The following is a 20,288-nucleotide window of genomic DNA, read 5'->3' on the forward strand; positions in this document are numbered from 1 at the left end:
CCCGCCCCTCGACTCCAGGTTACCCTGCCTCTGGCAACTTCCCTTCTTCGGATACTCTCTCGTTCTCTTCCACCTATATATCTATATCTTATATTCTCCTGCTCTCCTTGCCTACTCTCTTTCGCTTCCACACCTTTTCTCTGTACGCTTCCATATCCTCCGCATCCTCTGGATCCTCCTGGCTCTCTATCCCTTCTACTGGTTTCTCCTTGCGAAAGGTACCTGGTGCGCCGTTCGCGGAATAAGGGGAGCCTAGAGACTCTTACTCTTATTAACTGTTTAATCTTTCCTCACGACGTACGGGCGCATTACCCGGCATGTTTATTTCCACTGCTTCTCTCGTGGACACCGGCCGTACTTTACACTCAGCGTGGAGGAGAAATACGGATGACTCGGTTGGATCTTGATGACGCTAGAACTTAAAGGAAACTGATGGGAAACTGAAGATTTTTAGTTGAATTGCATATGGGTTTATGGGTACTTGGTAGTTCGAGGAATCGGGTGCATGGGATCTTGGTCATAATTATTGTGCTGGAATTGTGACTTGATCTGGCTGATGTAATCAGGAACGGTGGATTTTGAAATTTCAAAGAATTTTTTATTTTCTAACCTTTCTTGGGGCAAAATTGATGCTTCGTTATTTCTGTGCATATATATATACTGATACGAATTTTATTTTTTTTTATCAAGGATCGATGCTTTGACTAAGTCAACGTTTTCCACGCGGAAGCCGAGAACGAAGAGGGAGTAAAGATAGCGGTGAGTTACACCTCTCAATTATTTGATAATGCCGCCGACACAGCGCTGAGGGGATCTCGTTAAAAGTTAAAACGACCTCTCCCGTAATCTCTTCAATGTTTATACTTGCTTCGTAAATCTAGTAAATCTCGGAAAAGTGCCCAACGAGGTCCCTACAGAGCGTAACAATAGATAATGCAATCTTCCAAGGAGTCATTTTATTAGCCGATTATAAATTTCGCTACTTTCATGATTATACGCGAATTATCCACTCTACTTTTGACTATACCTACAAGGGGATAGGTGAATGTATAATAAATGAAAGAGCCTAAAATCCGAATTTACTATATTTTCAACAGTCAAACCATTTAAGATAATTAAAAAATTCCAATCATATTCCACGCGTCTTAGTCACACACTTAATGGTTAATTATAAAACTGACAATGTGTGGAAACCAAAACCCTTATAAAAATGTCACGCGGTACCACGGTGGCAGTTTGCGATAATTAGACATCCTAGACAAGCACTTCTAATACCGATAGCATTGAGAAGAGATCGTTAAGATGGTTGTCTTGGGTCGCACGATATCCTAAAGTGGGCGCATTCAATAAATATGCCTCTCGCTATCTCGTGTAAGGAGCGCTGAAACATAGACAAAACTCCGACGTCGGCTTACAAACCTGTCAAGTGTGTGGTGGAAAGGAGAAAAACGAGGGAGAGTTACAAGGTGGGTTCGGTGAGGATTAGTTGAAGGAAGGGGGTACGCCGTCCATGTTTGACGGGGGATGAGGGGGTCCAGGGATCCTGGAACCAAGGAACATCTAGATTAAGACACGTACCAATACTGTGGAGAGTCGAGGAGCGGCCCCCTTTCGCTCTCCTGATCTACGGGACCCCATGACTTTTAATCTCCGACATAGTTCATGGGGTGCTGTTCTTGCCAGAACTACCACCATGAACCATTTGGAAGGTGGAGCCGTAGAAAAACTATCATGGGTGAAGAACGAGCGCAAGGACCACCCTCGGAGATCAAATTCAAAATCTTTAAGGGGACTTCACACAAAAATTATATTTATTGGTCCGTCTACCTGCTGCCGTTGCTGCTGGGTCCTGCTGCTCCTGTTGCCGTTGATCCTGAATGCTGCGCCTCCTGCTTACCTTATGGCGATGAGGATGTTAAGAACGCTGGGAATTTTTTTTCCCTTTAATCTTAACCCACCACCCGTTATAACCTGCCCGAGTAATTGCTTCGCCTGGGCGAATTTATTGTGGACAGCCCTCTACCACCCATCCTTCCTTCGAGACTTAATACTTGTTGGAGACGTCTCGTGAAACAGTCGGCATGATTAGGTATTACGAGCCCGTGTCCTGCGAGGATTGGAAGACGGTGTGGTAATGTGCCCTTCAGATTTATTATAGCGCATAGAGCGGGACTCGTGAGTATGAGATCCCTTCGTTATGAATAGTCGCTTTGTGCGTAACCTTCGACCCTAAGTATCTGCCGTTCGTCATTTTTATTTCCTTTCTTCCAGTGTCTACTATACGTATAACTATACGCGCTTGAAGTTAGCTATCGATTTGAATTCGGGGACTTCCCTCTGAAAAATATTACTTTACTACGGTACGACAGCATCTGCATTAGTTCCAAGAATTTCAAATATAAGAAATTATGTACAATAATAACAAGTCGGAACCGACGTTGAATCTCTTGATCGGTTTACTATCACTCTTATATCTATTATTTTTCAGTGTCTCGTATTTTGAGTATAAAAAGTTCATTCGAATCTCGCGCGTTTCTCATATCGCCCCTTGGTGGTACAGCGTGGAAAGTGGATAAGACGTGAAGTAAATTACGGTACAAGAAAGTTTATCTAGCAACTGAGCAATTATCGGAAATGCTGCCAACGGGGGAGACGAAACAACTGATTTTTATTAAGTCGCGTCTAGATTGACGTCAGGGTGGCGCCTACGACAACCGCGGAACGGCAGTTACGTCACGTTACTTCTTTTTATTTACAAGTTTTCTTTCCCCCGTTTTTCTGGAAAAATGGCGATAGATGTAACGCGAGAACGCCGGGTCGACCCCCCACGACATAAGACGACCAAGCGAACGTGGAATCCACCCTTACGGCCAAGGGATGAACGCCATTCAATAACTCAAATCCAGCTCAATTTCCCGAGAAGAAAGTTTGCCCAGCCTTCCACCCATTTCCGACGACAACGCTGCCACCGTCGGTTTATTAACCTGTTTGTTTATGGCCGATTATTGTATCCCCATGACGTGTATGGGAACTTTGGACCCCACCATAAGAATGCCACTCGTCTCTATTACAGTCCGGGTCTTCGTAAACTACTGAAAATCTATGTAGTTAGGTTAGGTCTATAGAGCTACTGAATATAATTATCCCTATGAAAATGATGCCAGAGAATACTTGATTCTACGTATGTGGCTTGACACGCGAGGCTTTAACATTCATATTTACTTTATGAACTGTTACGTGATGTAAGAAAAGATCATGAACGACGTGACATTGGCTAACGACGTTTTTAATGACAGCTTTATTTAACGATAAGTCATTTGGTCGTCGTATATATTGGAACAGCTAAGAATACAAATCATAACGAAGGTATAGGAATATTCAAAAATTATTACTGTACCCACTTATGGACGGAAACGATACAAAACGGAAATGGTATTTACCAAGAAATAAATTCCAGTGACGTTTTCAAGAGGATGACGTTGTTCATAGAATTCTGAAAAAGGAAAGAAGGAATTCGAAAAAGATTTTTCCCTGGTCTGAAGGAACATCGAGAATCTTGCTTACAATTCCAAACACGCCGTGGGTTTAACTGATGAGAAATGTCGGCAAAATTCACGAGGCGCATTACGCGGCTGTACGAAACGACGGGGTAATGAATTAAGGGAAATCAGAAATTGCTTTAAATAGGCTCGTAAAAATAAAGTTAATTTAAAAAAAAAGAGTACCGGAGAAGGGGAACCCCGCAGGCCGTTTCAGAAGGAGCGAGATCGGAGTCGGTACGAGGAAGACAGGAGAGTGGTGCTCCGGTGCTAAGACGAAGGAATGTGTAGCGCGGAAATTGCCAAGAAAACGCGTATTAAAATCGCTGGATTTAGTGGGGAGATAAGCCCAAGTGGGGCTCGGAGCCAAGGGAAAAGAAAAACTCTCTTTTACTTGCGCGGCGCATTACCGTCGCCGCTCTAGGGCCGTTATCCAAAGCCAAGCCAACCCCAGTTCCCAGTGTCCTGAGTTCAGTAGGAAGCCCCTCTAGTAGCTAGGTATACCAACCTTCCCTAATCTAAACCCAGGCCAAACGCCCACGTCATATAAGTCGCCACCCAGGGCATCCCTTTACCAATTCTTTTCATTCCACGCCCAGTTTTACATATCTTCACCCTCTGGACAAATAATACTGCCTCTCTGACAGCATCCTGCCTATACGATGATACCTGCTACGTTCTTCGAGAAAATATAAAAAATAATACGAAAATTTCTAAAACGTCGAACAATATTTTTTTCAAGGGCCGTCGTAACCTATACGGGTATCTTTGACTTTTATAAAGAATCCATTCGACAGTTCTGGGCATCACTTCACTTTGTTACCTGAAAAAGTTGTACAATCTATTTTTCCTTTTTATTTTGAGTCTTCGGTTGATTTCGTCGTGTGCATCTGGACGTATACAACAATGAAGCGCTTATGTACCGATGCAGTGCCATTCTTATTCGGTCTGACGTTTCTCGTCCTGTAAAACTGGATCCACCAGGATCTTCAAGCTCTTCACGTAATACCTTAGCTACTGAAAAGATTCCTGGTACAGGCCTCCCCTTTCTTGGTAGCAGACCCTAGCACGCGTACGAACGTATCCCGTGGCCATTGCCGAGGCAATAATCCATTGAGGATTCCCCCTTTTGCCGGGGCTCACAAGCGGTCGTATAGCTGCACTTTTACGCCGTCGTAAAACCGCAGTAACAATTAATAAGTATCTCGTAAAAGTGATTGCTGTTGACACCTCTTTGAATGACAGGGGCGTACGCGTGAGGTCGAAGGAGTGAGTAGGTGACACGGCGATTGGCCGTAAATTTTCGTTTATGCTTAAGTCGTTACTTTTAATCAGGCAGTTATATGCCTTACGGGTATAGCTTGTCCCGGTTTGTGACACTTTACATTTCTTTTTTACGGCGTCGTGCCTCCTCGTACAGTTTGACGTAACGACGATAAATCATCCTTGCTATCGTTATCCAGGTCGTGCATTTATGTATATGATCTTTGTATGACTTTTTAAACGCGTTTAAAAAATCGAACTGTATGTTTTTTATTTATTTATAATGTTACTGCGTAATTATTATTTTATATTGTGATGCGATAAGAGTTCACGGATCAATTCCAGCAATACAGAAAATGTATAACGCTTGTGTATGCTTGTTGATTAAAATGAAATTATCCTGCTAAAGGGGTTAGTGTATTTTTTTTAATTTATTACCTCAATCTTCCTTTTCGTATCTCTTGCACCGACTATAGCTATGGTATCGACTAATTTTCTCTATTGCCCGTATAAATTTAACGCGAGATGGCAGTTACGTACGGGTGCAGCAACAAATACAATTTCCGTCGGCCATTGCTGCGCGTTCCACGGTTACGAAGAGCAGACTAGATAATATTGTGAGCGCATATAGGAACGTTAACCGCAAAACCGCGGTCGGCTCCGCGTCGTTGCCTTAATTAAGTTACATGTCGCTCGTATTGTATGGTGAAAATAAATGTCATCGTAAAGAGAGCGTATTAAATACTCTCGGTGTTTTAAGGCAGTGATGATTTTCTGATAAACTCGTGTCGATACGTAATCTCGTAATTTCATTAAAAAAAAATAATTTTTTGCTTAACTTGATAATGATTTAAAAATTTTATTAAACTTCGCCATTACACTCAGTATGATTTCGCGCGAGTAAAAATACTATGCAGTGTAACTACAAGATACGAGAATAACTGCATACAAAAAATACAAATTTCTACCACGCTTATTCGTATTTTTGCAAAAAACATAAATTTCATAGATATCTCCAAGTAATGAATCTCGCTTGCACTTTCATTATTCGGTTATAATGTAATTTCTTTTTTTCATACCGCGTGCTTAATGCACCGCAAATTTATTATGCATAGGTTAGTAAGACTTTGTATTATTAATTTACACAAACTCAGTAAAACTTCGGTGATTATCATTTCATAATTGTGTTATTTAGGAATTCCCAAAAAAATGTTAAATTATAAAGACGCAACAGTTGTGCGGGACATAATTTATTTGTATAATTAATTATCTCCGTGTACTAGGTACAGCACTGAATATCACAATTTCAGGCTGGAAAAAAATTCCGCACTATTTTTTTTCTCAAGTGGAAGCGTGCATTCGCCTTGAACGTGAATCGCAAGCGTAATGAATAACAACTGGGTATTTTATTCGTCTTTAAGAGGGTAGCGATAGCCTGGTAATTAATTACTAGAAGTCGACGGTCGATTGTCGATTGACTGTAGTGCCGTTCAAGTTCACCCGTCCTAGGGATAAATGTAGTGGGTGAGGCTGGATGAGTGTGGGGCATCTATGGGTGGCGCTAAGCCAGTTTGCCAGAAGGCTAAGGGTTGCGACTATGGGAAAGTAGGAAGTCAGGCGGCGAGGGGTGGCAGCGCGCGCGAGCTGTACGGAATAAGGGAGGCTGAAAGGAGAGAAGGAAGGCAGAGCAATAGCCTTTACGACTCGGCCATAGTATCAAACGATCTATCCAGCCATTAAGATAGTCTTGGAACGATTCGGTAACCTTTGGGTCTGTGAAAGCGATACGCTATCGACTTTGAGACCAACGGGCCGTCGCGGCGTTTCGAGAACAGCGTCCCTTCGACGCTCGGCGTCCCCTTTGCCTTCTCGTGTGCCATCCTATTTCTTATTCTTCCTTCTTCGCATATTCGCGAACAATACGTTTGCTGCCGACGCCTAAACACACTCGACTTATCGGAACTAGGCATCTGTATCCTCCGATTAATGCCACTCGAGATGAATCTTTCAATTCGTGGATACGTGGATGATGGGTTTGTCCTAGAAGAAAAAAATAATCTGATGTAATATACATTGTATACCCACGATCTTATATCGGCACTGAATACAAGTGGGCCTTTTGGAGAAGTTAAATTGAGGAGGTTGATTTTTTTAGAATTAAATTTCTGATATGAAACAAAAATGTACCAATTCGACTACTAGATTGAGATTACGAAGACTGACCTTCATTTGCAAATATAGTCGACTAGTTTTACTGGAGATTAAGAATATGCATAAAATTACTACAGTGCTTCAAGGAATAATCTTATCTTGGTCTGAGCCAATATTTGAAAATTTCTAAGATTATTTAAAAAAAAAAAAAACAAACCGAACACTGTTAGATCAGTAAAGAACACTCTCGGTCTGAAAGTGAAGATGGCGAAACATTAGGCTCTGGGTGGTATCTCGGAGAACGGAAATACATATATATAATATAAAATGCAATAAGGACTGAGAGGGTGGGTAGGTGGATGGTTCGGTTTGCATATACCCTGGGAACGGAGGGTTATGTGCCAGAAAGTGGAAAGTGGGGAGAGGACTTGCGCGACTGCCTGCCCGGAAGCCCCGTGTTTGCCGGGGTTTCCCTGTTGGCGAAGGGAACCGGGAGGCGGAGGACCGTAGGGGTTAGGGGTGGAATGAAATGGAATGGAGTCGAGCAGAGTGCCCTGGGGCACGGGGCGCGAGGGCCAAGGGGTTCGGAGATTGATAACGCAATTCCAAGACTGCCATTACCCCCGTCCACTAGCTCGCTCCGTCGCTTCTATCTTTTTTGCTTCTGGCTCCTTCCCCGGCCAGGGACGGCGAGTTTTAGAAATGTTAACCCCATAAATGCCAGACCGTTCAGAACAGAAAAAAGTAGAGGGAGAAAGGCCAATATATATAGAAAGAGAGAAGGAGAAGGAGAGAAAGGGGAAAAAAATACATAAAAAGTCCGACAAAATGGAAACCGTAGACGTTACGTTTGCTTAATTAAACGATCGAACGGATTGAGTAGAGAAACGAGGGTTTAAGGGAGCAATCTCTATGGGCTATGTGACACTGTGTAATGGCTTCAATTTTAACATGTTTTCAAGTCTTACCTGATAATCTTTTGCGATTTTTAATATTTTATTAAAATTTCAGTAAAAGAAGCAAGGCTCTCTTGATCCAGAATGTTCAGGATATCAATGCAGTATAGAATCGTTTTACGAAGAACCTAAAATAGCTGCAGTCAGTTTTCCCATTTTGAAGCGGCAGAGCGCTGTGCCATTATCTCTAAGTTTGTCGGACTTTTTTTTTCAAGCTTCTTCTCTCCTGGCAAACATCCGCGTGGAGAACGTACTTGCCATTGGGAATTCCGCGAATCCGATCTTTCAGGGCAAGGCACTTCGGAGGGACGCGGCGGGATGGGGGTTGGCAAAGGAAAAGACGGAGGTCCAGGAGGTTCTGTAGGTTCCGGAGGACGAGCAGGGAAGAAGTGGAAGATGTGAAGGTGGTAGAGAAGGAGGTTTAATCGTCCTGCAACCCACCCTCCTACGTCCCGCAAGGGCGGTGCTCCCAGCTTCCTTGCCGTATCCTACGGAAGCCCCTTCGCGCAGTATTTCTCACGGGAGCTCGCGTTCTCGCTTCACGTCCCAAATCCTGCTAGGAAAGTTTCCGAGCTCGGCGCCTGTAAGCTTTTCGAAAAATACGATTATAACGATAATTGTATGTGCAGAGTGCACAGTATATCTTGTTTATTCGTTGTAAGCGCCATTCGTGCACCTACGGCCGACGGCTGTACTACTATATGTATGCGTACTTAGCTACCTATATATACGTAACTTAACATTGCTACCCCTATCTACGTAAAATTGAAGGTAGTACCTGGTGACTCGAAAAAAGTAAACGCCACCCCTAATACGATGTGAAAGTAACTGTGGAAATTTCTTTTATTTCTTCATTGTTTATTGTGTCTCTTGGCAATTGATAATTATATTTATCGGGCATAGTTCTGTTCGTGGCAGTATGCACTGTCAACTGTTTATTATGTAAATGCCAGTTTCGAAATTATCGGACTGCGTCGAATTCAGACACGTCCCTGGATCGTCAAAGACAGTTCCGTCAGTTTCCAGTTCGTTATACTGTATTCACGAATTCAGAAGGATTCCGTCAGAGCTCCGAGTTTATTTCGAGTACAAAAGATTTGTCAAGCGACCAGATCCCGACGATGGAGACGCAGGAGTTTGTAGGAAATGGCCGCTCATCCAGGAAGAGATAGGAAAGTGTTAATCCCAGGAGCAACTTTGCCGCGCTGTAGAGGAACTTGCACACTTATGCCGAGAGGATTTCCATCCAATAAATTTCGAGCTTTGTATAAGCTTTCCACGCTCGGATTTAAATCCCAATGTCGGTGTGGCTTTATGTATAACTGTGTGAAGATACTTTGCGTTGAAGAAGAGACCTTTCTCCATTCCAGCCATCTTGGTTCTTACATCCACTTCGCCTAACCTTGATCTTCCTTTATCATTTTTTTAGTTCTTTTCCGTTCAAAGGAAAAATTCTAAATCATACTTTTTACGATGGTAAACACATCGATAGTAAGAATTTCCAATTTTTTGAACGATATAGTCGATGCGTTAATTCGATTTAAAAAAAGCAATCCTGCGGTATAAGGAGAGTCTGTCGTGACTTTGAAGGTCTTCAAAAATTGGTCCAGCGTCTTTTGAATTAGCTCGTATCCCAGCTGGTAACGATAGGCGCGTGTATTTTTGGCTTCGAATTTACATAAACCCCATAGGACGAAAACCCCTCGGGTTACCAGGGGTCCTCTAAGGGCTAACTGCTACTTGGAGGGCGCGTTATGAGCTCTTCGACGCCCTTGCCCTCTTCCGAGCCAACTTTCGCAGCCCGAGATTAGAGACTTCTTATACGCAGCCACGTGCTTCTCATCCGTCCCTTTACTCCATTCTCGACGCGAACACCTTACCCGTCCCTTCGCTCTACAGTTTAGCGAAATTGCTACGACGTGACTGATAGCCGGCATCTTATTGTTACGCAAATCTTCACTGGCAATTTCTTTTTATCGAGATCGTTACAGACGTTCACGGACGTGTGATTCTCTACGTTGGATTAGACATTAAATATTTTTTCAAAAATATAGAAAAAAAAAAGTTTTTCAACATACACAGGTGACGCAAATTATCGTAACCTGGTAAAGGTTATACGTGTACATAAGTCAAATCACGCATTTTGATGGTACGAATCTATCCCAATAGGCCACCTTAATTCTCAGTAACGTGGATTATATGGAGAAAGAGTTGGCTCTCAAATGGTAGGATTGGAATCCGCGGAAAAAAGCGGCCGAGTAGGGAAAACAGAACGCGAGGGCTGGAGCGAATTCCCGTGCGGCAGTAAGATATTGGTTTTCATCCGGGTCGTTTCAGGGCTCGTAACGTTTGATAAAAATGCGTGTTACGCGTTCCAGAGCAGACCCACCTCGGGCCGAAAGGCCGTCCTGGGAGTCATAGCCGAGAAGATCACGAGAATTTTCGCTCTATACCTACTGCGCCCTCTGCAAGTATTTTTGTGGGGAAAGGTGCCAACTGGAAGTACATGAACTCTCATATAGGTGGTTTAATCGATAATAATGGCCATAGCGAAATCAACCAATTTCTCCGCAACATTAAAACTTTTTTACATTAAAAATCAAATTAAATGTTAAAGAAAACATGAAAGAAGTCTACATATCAGACATTTAAAAATAATAAATAATGTCCCCATAAAGGATTACTTGCTTATAAGGAAAGTAGACAACTAATACACATACATAATACGTAATTCCAATGAGATGCATAACCTGATTTTCATACTCGGTAATGAACATACATTTCTTCGGGTAAGGTAAAACAAGAATTTTTAAAATATTTCAAACAAATAAATGTTCATTTTTTAAAACTTAATTTCAACATTAACTTGACTCAACGAGGATTCACTTCGTGATTTCTATCTACTACCTACCGGCCACGCTTTATGGTACAATGTAAATAAATGCGCCGTGCAACATGATTACGCGTGCATCCGTGCACTCGTGCAAGGGCAAGTTTAGTGATAGTGCATTCACGAAATACAAATGCAGTTATATTATTCTATTTCCCCTATTTGTAGCAGAGGTCTCTCTACAGCGGCACAACTGTAACCCCACCCTGGAGCGAGCCGGGCAACGTAGCACCATTTGCCACAAATAATCATTATAAACATGCCATGACACCGTTTAAATTGAGAATGAGAGTTAATAGTCAGCCCATTTACAAGCAATTACCGTTATAACGGCCCGTTGTGTTCGGCTGTATTTTTCGTTTCGTCCTTTTTACATTTACGTAGAATCCCCGAGGGCTGTATAGAATCCAGTTTCGGAGGCTTTCTCATCTCGAAATTATTGCGATAGATGACGCGTTATTTCTAGTAACTTTTTTTTACGCACAACAGTCGACCCAACGACGGCTACCTCTGGGTTCGTTTTCATAATTAGGGGAAAAGAAAAATTTATACATCAGAATCGACCGAGTCAAATTTTTTAAAATATGATTCAAATTCTGTTCGGCTTTTTGAGAAGAGTTGGTGGATGATAAGATTTATATTTTATATCGTAATAAATATTCAAATTTAACATAGAAACAATACGCTTGTATTCGACGCCATTTTCTATGGCAGGATGGCCAATGAGACGTAGGCTATCTATACGTAGCCGATCTAATGAAAATCAGGTAATCTTCTACCTGTGAAATCTTGTCCTTTCTGAGTAGGATGTCGTTATTGGTTCGTTATATGGACAGCGACGGCAGATCGTTATGCGATAAGGCTAAAGCCAAATGGGATATATAACAGAAGTTTCAGGGGAGAATTTTAACGACCGCTGCCGATTGGTACTTAGGCAGAGCCTAATGAGGCGATTTTATAGGCTCTGAGTTCGTTTCGAAAAAAACAATAATAATTAATTACATAAGCCACCCCGAACGCAGCCACGATATCTTTCATTCCCTCCCCCATATCCATCTCCTCGTAAACTCGACCCTTGAACAACAACCATTGCACTTACTGACAGCATTTTCTAGATACTATAGAAATGTGCATAGTTACGTACACCATTAAAAAGGACAAATGCCACTATACGTCTTAGAACGCAATGCGACACTTTACATTGCTAATAAAATATTCGGCTCGAGCAGTATATTGTATATAATTTTTATTTGTATTATTTAGATAGATAAGAAGTTTCCGAAATTTTTCAATTAAAATATCGATGCTTTAATATTTACAAAGAACACATTGAAGGCAATGCTGATATCGACTCCTCTCGAGTAGAGGCTAGAGATCTCCAGAGTAATGCAGCAACGGGGTAGCAAACAGTATGGTAGTAGCCATGATGGCTGAAGTAGGGGTGGATTACGTGTAACCCCTTGGTCTAAGCGAGCAAACTGGCAATACGATATGGTTGGGGTATATGGTCCGATAAACACCACGTTACTCCTCTCAAATGGCATCTCCCATAGATACAGCCTATATCCCCCAAGCTAAGCTCCATCACCCATTACAGACCGGATGTTAATCCAAATTATGTGAAACTCGCATAAACTCCTGTAGATTATCTGGCATAAGAATTCTTGTAAAATACTGTAACAACACCATAAATTATTAAATGACGATAACGATTGTCATACCTGTACATAATAATAGTGCAAGTAGAATAAATGGATAATGGTCAGACAATGTATCAATATAACGATATAGACCGCCTTTATGTAAACAAGATGACAGTAGATGTTCTCCAGCCACGGTATAGTCCATACCAGAAGGTTATCCCTTTGGTAAATGATCGCTCCTGATATCGGACATTGCATATTTTCACAATACTGTCCCACCCAATAGCCCCTGGGCGGTGTACATATAGATCTCTCATAAGGGAGATATCGCTTCCGAATCAAATGACCCATTTGGTTTTAGTGGGGACATTACGGGGACATCTATGTGCCTGGAGCCGTCCAACGTGCCCGTAACGTCACACCATAGATAGAAAGTCCAGCCGAAGGGTATTCGGAAGGTTTAGCGTTCTATATTCGGGGTAGGTAGTACCTAGGTAGGTATGTTGGTAGGTGGGTAACTAAGCAGATAGGTATATACATATAAAGTACGTAGGTAGGTACGGAAGGTATATGACATACCTTCGAACCGATTTTTCCCAGATAAAAAAGTACTTGTCCAATAAACTTCCGGTATAGGTTCCTAGGGATGGGATCGAGGATGCTGGATGTACACTGGCGAAGATCGTAGATTATTTTAGAGTGTGTTCCGGTAGCTTCGCTGTCTGGAAAACAAGTTGAGGTCGCAGACGGCAGTGTAGTAGCATCTGGGACCATATCCAACGCCTTCGAATGGCGACGGGGGTTGGAGATTAGTAGAGGTGGAACACGTGTTCGATGCTCGGGGTGGCCCCGAGATTGGGTACGTAGAAAAATAACGCGGTGAGGCAGCGGAATGGGACCGACGGAGTAGGTAAGACGTCGTTACGCGCATCCGGTGCTCCCCAAATCCAAACTCGCGGACTGAAACGGAACAGTCTTGCTTATCCAATGGCGTCCGGGCACCTTATAAAGTCTAAATCATTCGGGCTCCGGGTTATTAAGATGAGGTATGTCGCTGACTTTACATTTATATACAGCAGCGTGCTTTCACGACTTCCAACTGGCAGTCGACCAAATTGGGAAGCCCAAAGTTTTTCCTCTATCGTATACCCGCTGTCCTTCCGTAGTGTATATATCTCGATACTTCCGGTAGTAGGTACGTGACTTTGCGAAAAACTAATCCAATTCTATTAAACGTCCCGTGTAACCTTGCCACTGGACGAATACGGGATTACTTTGGACGGAGCGGACGGGATGCGAAATTCCATTGAACAATTTCAAGGAAAAGTCCAAGAACTGCTTTAGTTGTGGAGCCACTCGCGGAATTAAGGATTCCGTGGAATCCGAGGAATTAGGTATGGCATGAGAGTAATACGGCTCTTGGTAGTCCGAAGGTGTCTATGAGACGTTGCTATTAGAAGTTAAGATGAAAAGTACGTGGTGCACGGCATTCCTTTTTTTAAATATTTTAAATTTCGTGTAATCCAAGTGTACCGTTCAGTGTATAAATAATAATAATTCTGGTGCGTCGTATCAAAGGAATTTTTCGAATATTTCCGATTACTTTACTCCAAGGCAATGCCAATACCGTAGCGGTTCAAAGACTTTTTCATTTTCTACATAGTTCACCATTGGCAGAGTTCCAAATTGAAAAACCCATTCGCCATGTTTCCTTTGCCTAGGAATCATCTCTCCTCCTTCACTTCTCACATATAGAGAGATCGCAATGGTAAGGAAACCGAATGATGTAACGGATCGTGGAGAATAGTGGCTGAAAGTTAGGGGTTCAAGGGGTCTCCGTATAGCAGAGCACGAAGGGGTGGGTGGATTTATAATGAAAGCCGCGGAGTTGGACTTGGATTTGTGAGGGTATTGTAACCCTCCCATCCAGCCTGGAGCCAGGAACCAGCAAGCCTGCCAACCATCCAGGAATAAGGCACCCGGAGAGAATTCAGCTAGGCAGAAAGGCAGGCAGGAAGGCAGCTCCTCGCTCAACGAGGAATCCAATCGCCACGTGATCTGTATAATGGCTGTGCTAAACCTTTCCAACCCCCTCGCAATCCCAAGGGGTGAATTGCAAATAACAAACGTTTGCGTACCGCTTCTAACTCCTTCCGAAAGAGGAGCGGATGCTCCCATGTCCCCCCTACGAAGGGGGATGGGCATCAGCAAGGCGTCCAACGGAAGAGCGTAATGCAGCCGTGTAATAAATACGAATTAGACAGCCATTGCACCTGCCCCCCGAGGATCTCTCGTCTAATTAACGTACGACGTAAAACGGAAGACTTTTTTGAACAATTTGAATTAATCTGATTACAAAAAAAAAAATAAAAATACAAACAACTTAGTGCCGTACAGCACGCACTTCTGAAATCTAACGGTGGAGTCACGAGGCATCCCTGTTGGAATATATTAACTTGAAAATGGCCGTATGGATAATTATGCTACTTGTAACCACGATGTTCCACCATCGGCTGGCTACTTCGCCTAAGTGGCTCCACCTTGGATCTTTCTCGATAAATGCCGGTTTGCAGAAAATTAGTTTCGCTTAACACCTCTCTCGACGTTTATCCTCCGATACCTCTTTCAGGATATTCGCTCCATCGTCCGATCATGCACCTCTTATACCTCTTTATCTCCCCCTTGCAAAAACAACCCAATGGTAAACCGCCCATCATGAAAGGAGCAATGGCCAAGTACCAAAGTCCTTCTATAACGTCTAGCTCGGGAATTAGTCCAGGTCCATGCACGACTACACCAGCAGGTGAATATACGCACCTTGAACGATCGGTGTAAAGGAAATTGTGGAAACTGTGGAAGATCCGTGAAGTTGGGGATTCGGCAGGGTCGCATTATCACAAGCCCGTTGATGAGACTGAGGTACATTCGTGACCGGGACTAGGAGCCACTCCGGCAGTCCCTCAGTGGCTCGTTAAGGCATTTGCATTTCATTTCGTCCCCTTGAGTCCTCTTGCCCTTCAGTGAGCGCGCGCGCGCGCGCGTTTCAGCGACCTACGAGGAGACGCAGGCGGGAGCCAGCAGCCAGAGGTACCGGGCTCGTGTATTTCCTCCCTTTTCTCTCCGTCACGAGCCATCTCGCCTTCTCCTAGCCCTCTTTTCCCGTATAAATATTAATGCAACATCCTCCTCTCGGGGGTTTTTGTTCCTCTTCTGTCCTGAAGAGCCGCGCCCTCCTTCTTCCCCCAAGTACTTTGAATGCTGATGCGCTTCAGAGTTCTACACTATACATCCACGCGGCCCACGCTCTCTGTAATGAAATACGATTTATGAGTATCTCCCTTCGCGCGACTGTACGCCGCGGAGGCTGCCCCGTGCTACGCCGTTTATCATGGACGAAATCAGATACGTAATTTTACGAAACAGCCGAACGAACTCCACTATTACGTAAGGGAGCAGCCATTCTGCTACCGCCTCGTAAAAGTGGCGGGTAAGTAAATAGCCCAGCGGCAGCTGTACTTGATCTTACGGTTTTGCGAAATTTGATACCTGAAAATAGTCGGGGTCTGATCAGATTACCATAAGCATATCTACATAAGCGCGTGGTATTTTTAACGACGAGGATGAGGTTGAGAGATTATCTAGTTTTTAAGTATCTTTCGGGACAAAAGGACTAAAGTCATGTGCACTCTTAATTTCTGTAGGCTTCTACGGAAATTTCAATTGAGAATGAATTTCAATGGGTTTTTATTTAGATCATTCTATCACCCCTCGTATGGGAATATATTGCATCGAAAATGGCTGAACACTTGAATGGTATAGGAAGCGAGGATTTCTAGATTTCACGGAACTCACCAAATGGTGCTGCTGGAGAAAAGGGTGAGAGTGGATATATATATATACATATAGTAAGTATATATGCAGGGTGGTAAGGTGGTAAGATGGGCCTCTGCATTGCCAGCATGATTGCCTCTATGGCACATCGAGGCAATCCCCGTGGCTACGTGCCCAACATACATCCGCTTCCATCTTACTTTCTTTCCTCTCCTTACATTCTGCGGTTCCTGCGGGATCTTAGAAATGCAAGGCACCCATGTCGGGCATTGCATATTTAAGCCCAACTGAATCCTAACACAGATCACGGATAATTGGAGGAGCTGAGTACATACTGAGTGGCTTAATAAGGGAATTGTATTATTCTACTAATTTCTCTAGTATGGAGAACCATTACGCACTTTTAAAATTAATTCAAAATTGAAACGTGACGATTTTGAGAGTACAGAAAGAATGATTTAATATTGATTTTGTCCAATACTTTCTATACCAAGATCGTCTATAATCTCGAAAATATCTTGTTCAAATTATCACACACCCGATACACGTACGGATTAATAATATTCGCGACATTCGCTAATATCGTTAGGGTGTAGTGGCAGCCATGACGCTACTGTCGAACGCGACATCTCAAAATCACAAACTGGCGGGTAGATTTGACTTAATCGGAAATGAGGAAAGTTTGTATATAGGGGAGGCGTCAAATCTCTTGGCTATAGATACGGGGTTGAAATTCAAGAGGAGCAAGAAGGGATGATTTCCTTTACCTTCTAGGGACGATATATACATATATATACATATAGTTAACGTCATCTTGGTAGGCATCTTAAATAAGCGTTAGGCAGATCCATAGTTATTACCTACTGCAAGTTCTTACCTTTACCACGGTTATTGCCATCCACGTATGTCACTTGGTTGTGGGCTAAAGGGCTCTCTTGGTTTTACACCCTAATGAAGATCCACTCTTGTATTTATACGACAGGCAAAGCTTTCTACACAGTAACCTTGATATATTGGCAATCATGTATTGCCGCTTAAAAGAGACCCTTACGAATACCAAAACTATTCCTCGTGAGAAAATACAAAATATCTTCGTTGAAACTTTTTAAAATTTTCTAAATAAAAACAGACAACATGAAATCGTCATAAATTTATAATATTGAAATCATGTAATTTTATGTAATTATAGCACCTCAATGAACAATTGTTCTAATTGACTGGATAATGTGCTTTTAAATGTATTTATTGCGAGAAAAATTAGTATGCGCCCAAGCTGGCTTTACCAGAGACACTCGAATCCGTATGCTGAGCAACGGTTTTTACGCGGGACATTTTCCGAGGGTTAAATTAAAGGAAATTCAATATAAGCCACCCTCGTGCGCACCGGAGACGTAAGGAACCGCGCCAGTAAGTCGCGGGGGTGGCTCTAGATATAGTAAAAGCCGGAGGCACGCGGCGACGGTAGCTCACCGGCGTTTCATTAGCGGAAGATGCTCCCTACGGGGGTGGAGAACGTTAGCTCGTTTTGAGCTGCCAGAAGGGATGGGAAACAGGGCTGAGTGGAACGAGATTAGAATCCTCTACGTGGTTGGGGGGCACCATAGGTATATCGGTCAATAGCTCACACTTAAGGGCGTGTATCTAATATTAGGTTGGGCTACATGTGGCCATGTAGCCCAACCTGCAGGAACGCCGAGCGACGTCATGTGACTCTGGTCTGTTGGCGACCGATAAAACGATTACTGTCTGAGGAATTCTAGGATCTGGATGTACTAGGAAGGACCTTCCAATCGAGGATTTACCATTATGGATTCGATACCACCCCTCTTGTAGGAGACTGTCTAGATGTAGGTACCTTGCGCAATGAACTTTGCCCTGCCGTTAAAGCGATTGAACGGAAATCGACGAAATGTCCTGGAAAAGACAAGTTTCCGATGGGCTCTTGAGAATACGAATGGCCCGCCTTTTCAAAATGGCTGTCCAGCATACCAGAGAAATTATTCCGCCTGACGATTCTCACCAAGAATTTTCTTCTTTTGCAGCTTATCATTACCGTCATAATTAAGGGAGGAAAAATCGACGAATTAAAGACATATAACGAAAGATTTTAGTTATTTTAGAAATACAAAGTTTGTAATTTTCACAGAAAGTCCGTTAATTCCATACTGTCACAAAGAAAATTAAACTTTCTCCATGGACAAGTTGAAACTTATCAAAAGGTATGTCGAAAAAGAACCCTAAGAAAGTTTTCAAAGTTATTTAAAAATACCATCGAAACTGGTTTACTTGATCGAAGCCTCTTTTCACGCTGTCATCGTATTCTGAAAATCTCCACTATAAAAAAATACTCGCGTGTAAATCGAAGAAGCGACCCCAAAGTCGCCAAAAATTCCCATAAACAATCTATCTGCCGAATAACATCAGAATAACGACGACATAAACCAACACCTAAAAATTGCAGTAACAGGGGACGAAAGCAAAAAGGGTTGACAATGTGTGTATATGTAGACAAGAAAAGTCATCCCATACGACATTACCGTCCCTATTGCAACGAGTCGAAAGGGAGCTGATAGCGGAGATGGCCATTCGTGGGGGGTGGATGATGGTCGCTGTTTGGCCGCTTCGCAGTAGCATAAATGAGAGACGAGATTAAACAAGGGTGACATATGGCATGCGTCGTAGCACCGGCCGCGCCCCCTTTTTTCAGGCAGGTTTTTAGATATAGTCAGTCAGAGATAGAGCTACGAGCTATACTCTCTACTGGATGTAAAGTCCTATATAGTATATAAAGAGCATGCACATGCCAGAGTACATGGATATGGGATTATACGGAGGTGGATGTCCGAGCACCGTTGCTGGACGAAGGTGGATGTGGAGAGGATCGGAGTGGCTGCCCACGGGCAGTGGAGTATCTAATACCTAGTACCCTGCGGGTGGTGGGTGGGGTATCCCCATACGTAACCAACTCGTGGGATTAACTTGTACCGCGTAAAAGCCGCTGCCGCCAGAACACAAAAGGAGATCGTAAGTCTCCCGAGATACCTGGCTGACGAGAATTACGATCTTACTAGCACGGGACTCACTGCGCGACTATTATTTTCTTTCATTTTTTCTCTCTGTCTCTTTTTCTCCTTCCATGCTTATTTTACCTTATACTTATTCTTCATCCTTCTCCTCCTTCCTCGTCTTCTATCCGTTCCATGGTGCCGCTTCAAAAACTCGCCTACGCCCCTTATGGGATTCTCATGGCGGACGTAAGTTTCGGCTTTGTCGAGGATGCACCTTAATAATTTTAACTGGGTAGTACTGCTAATATCTCAACTGAAATCCAAGATCGATGAAGACAGTCTTGAACTGTGAGTTTCATCTTTAATTCTTAAAAGATTCCACAAAATGTCTATATTTATTTCCGTGTGACGTCATGGGTCGTGGAATATTTGTCCAAAGTATTGGCTATTTCTAAGCGTAGTATACAGAATACCTACGGGTAAGGTGTTACCGGTAGAAGAATTGTACTGTTGAAATTGGTATAGAGGTCCGTGTCCGAAGTAGGTGCAATTACATGGTTGGTTGTCCAGTCGAAGTAATTTCATCCGAGAATACCTACGCGAAAAGGTGGAAAAACTTTTATCTACAGGAAGATTTAACGTCGCCATTATGCAGAACGAGTTGTATTGGTAAAGCCTCGATCCCAATTCCCAGGGATAGCTGGTTGGATGGCGAAGCCAAACAAACCTTATTTATGTCTCAATTAAAGCCGGGAATGGGATGCACCCTCGATGGAGCGGCTCCAGACAATAAAGCAGTCAAGAGAGAGAGAGAGAAAGAGAAAGAGAGAGAGAAAGAGGGAGAGAGGGAATGAGGGAACAGGAGAGACTGAGAGTATAGAACGAGGACAAGGGGGTTCGGGACGAAGGGGATGAAATGTTACCAGAGAGAGAGAGAGAGAGAGAGAGAGAGAGAGAGAGAGAGAGAGAGAGAGAGACAGAGAGACAGAGAGACAGAGAGACAGAGA

At 43.1% G+C, this 20,288-nt stretch overlaps 1 long non-coding RNA gene across 2 annotated transcripts in view; it reads right to left on the reverse strand.

The window, feature by feature from the left end:
- Nucleotides 1–6,081: 6,081 nt before the first annotated feature.
- The window catches only part of LOC112494719, a 43,349-nt gene continuing 29,142 nt past the window's right edge, over nt 6,082–20,288 (reverse strand). Inside the window, exons 1-3 of one of the 2 annotated variants that reach the window (XR_003060466.1) lie at nt 19,423–19,548; nt 15,260–15,749; nt 6,082–6,842 (exon numbers count right to left, since the gene is read on the reverse strand). This is a non-coding gene — a long non-coding RNA (uncharacterized LOC112494719). Of the gene's footprint in view, nt 6,843–15,259; nt 15,750–19,422; nt 19,549–20,288 lie in introns of those variants that run through there. The other variant, XR_003060465.1, reaches the window with a different exon arrangement.

This window comes from Cephus cinctus, unplaced genomic scaffold (genome assembly GCF_000341935.2).
Source record: "Cephus cinctus unplaced genomic scaffold, Ccin1 Ccin1_scaffold0709, whole genome shotgun sequence".
Classification (NCBI taxonomy): domain Eukaryota; kingdom Metazoa; phylum Arthropoda; class Insecta; order Hymenoptera; family Cephidae; genus Cephus; species Cephus cinctus.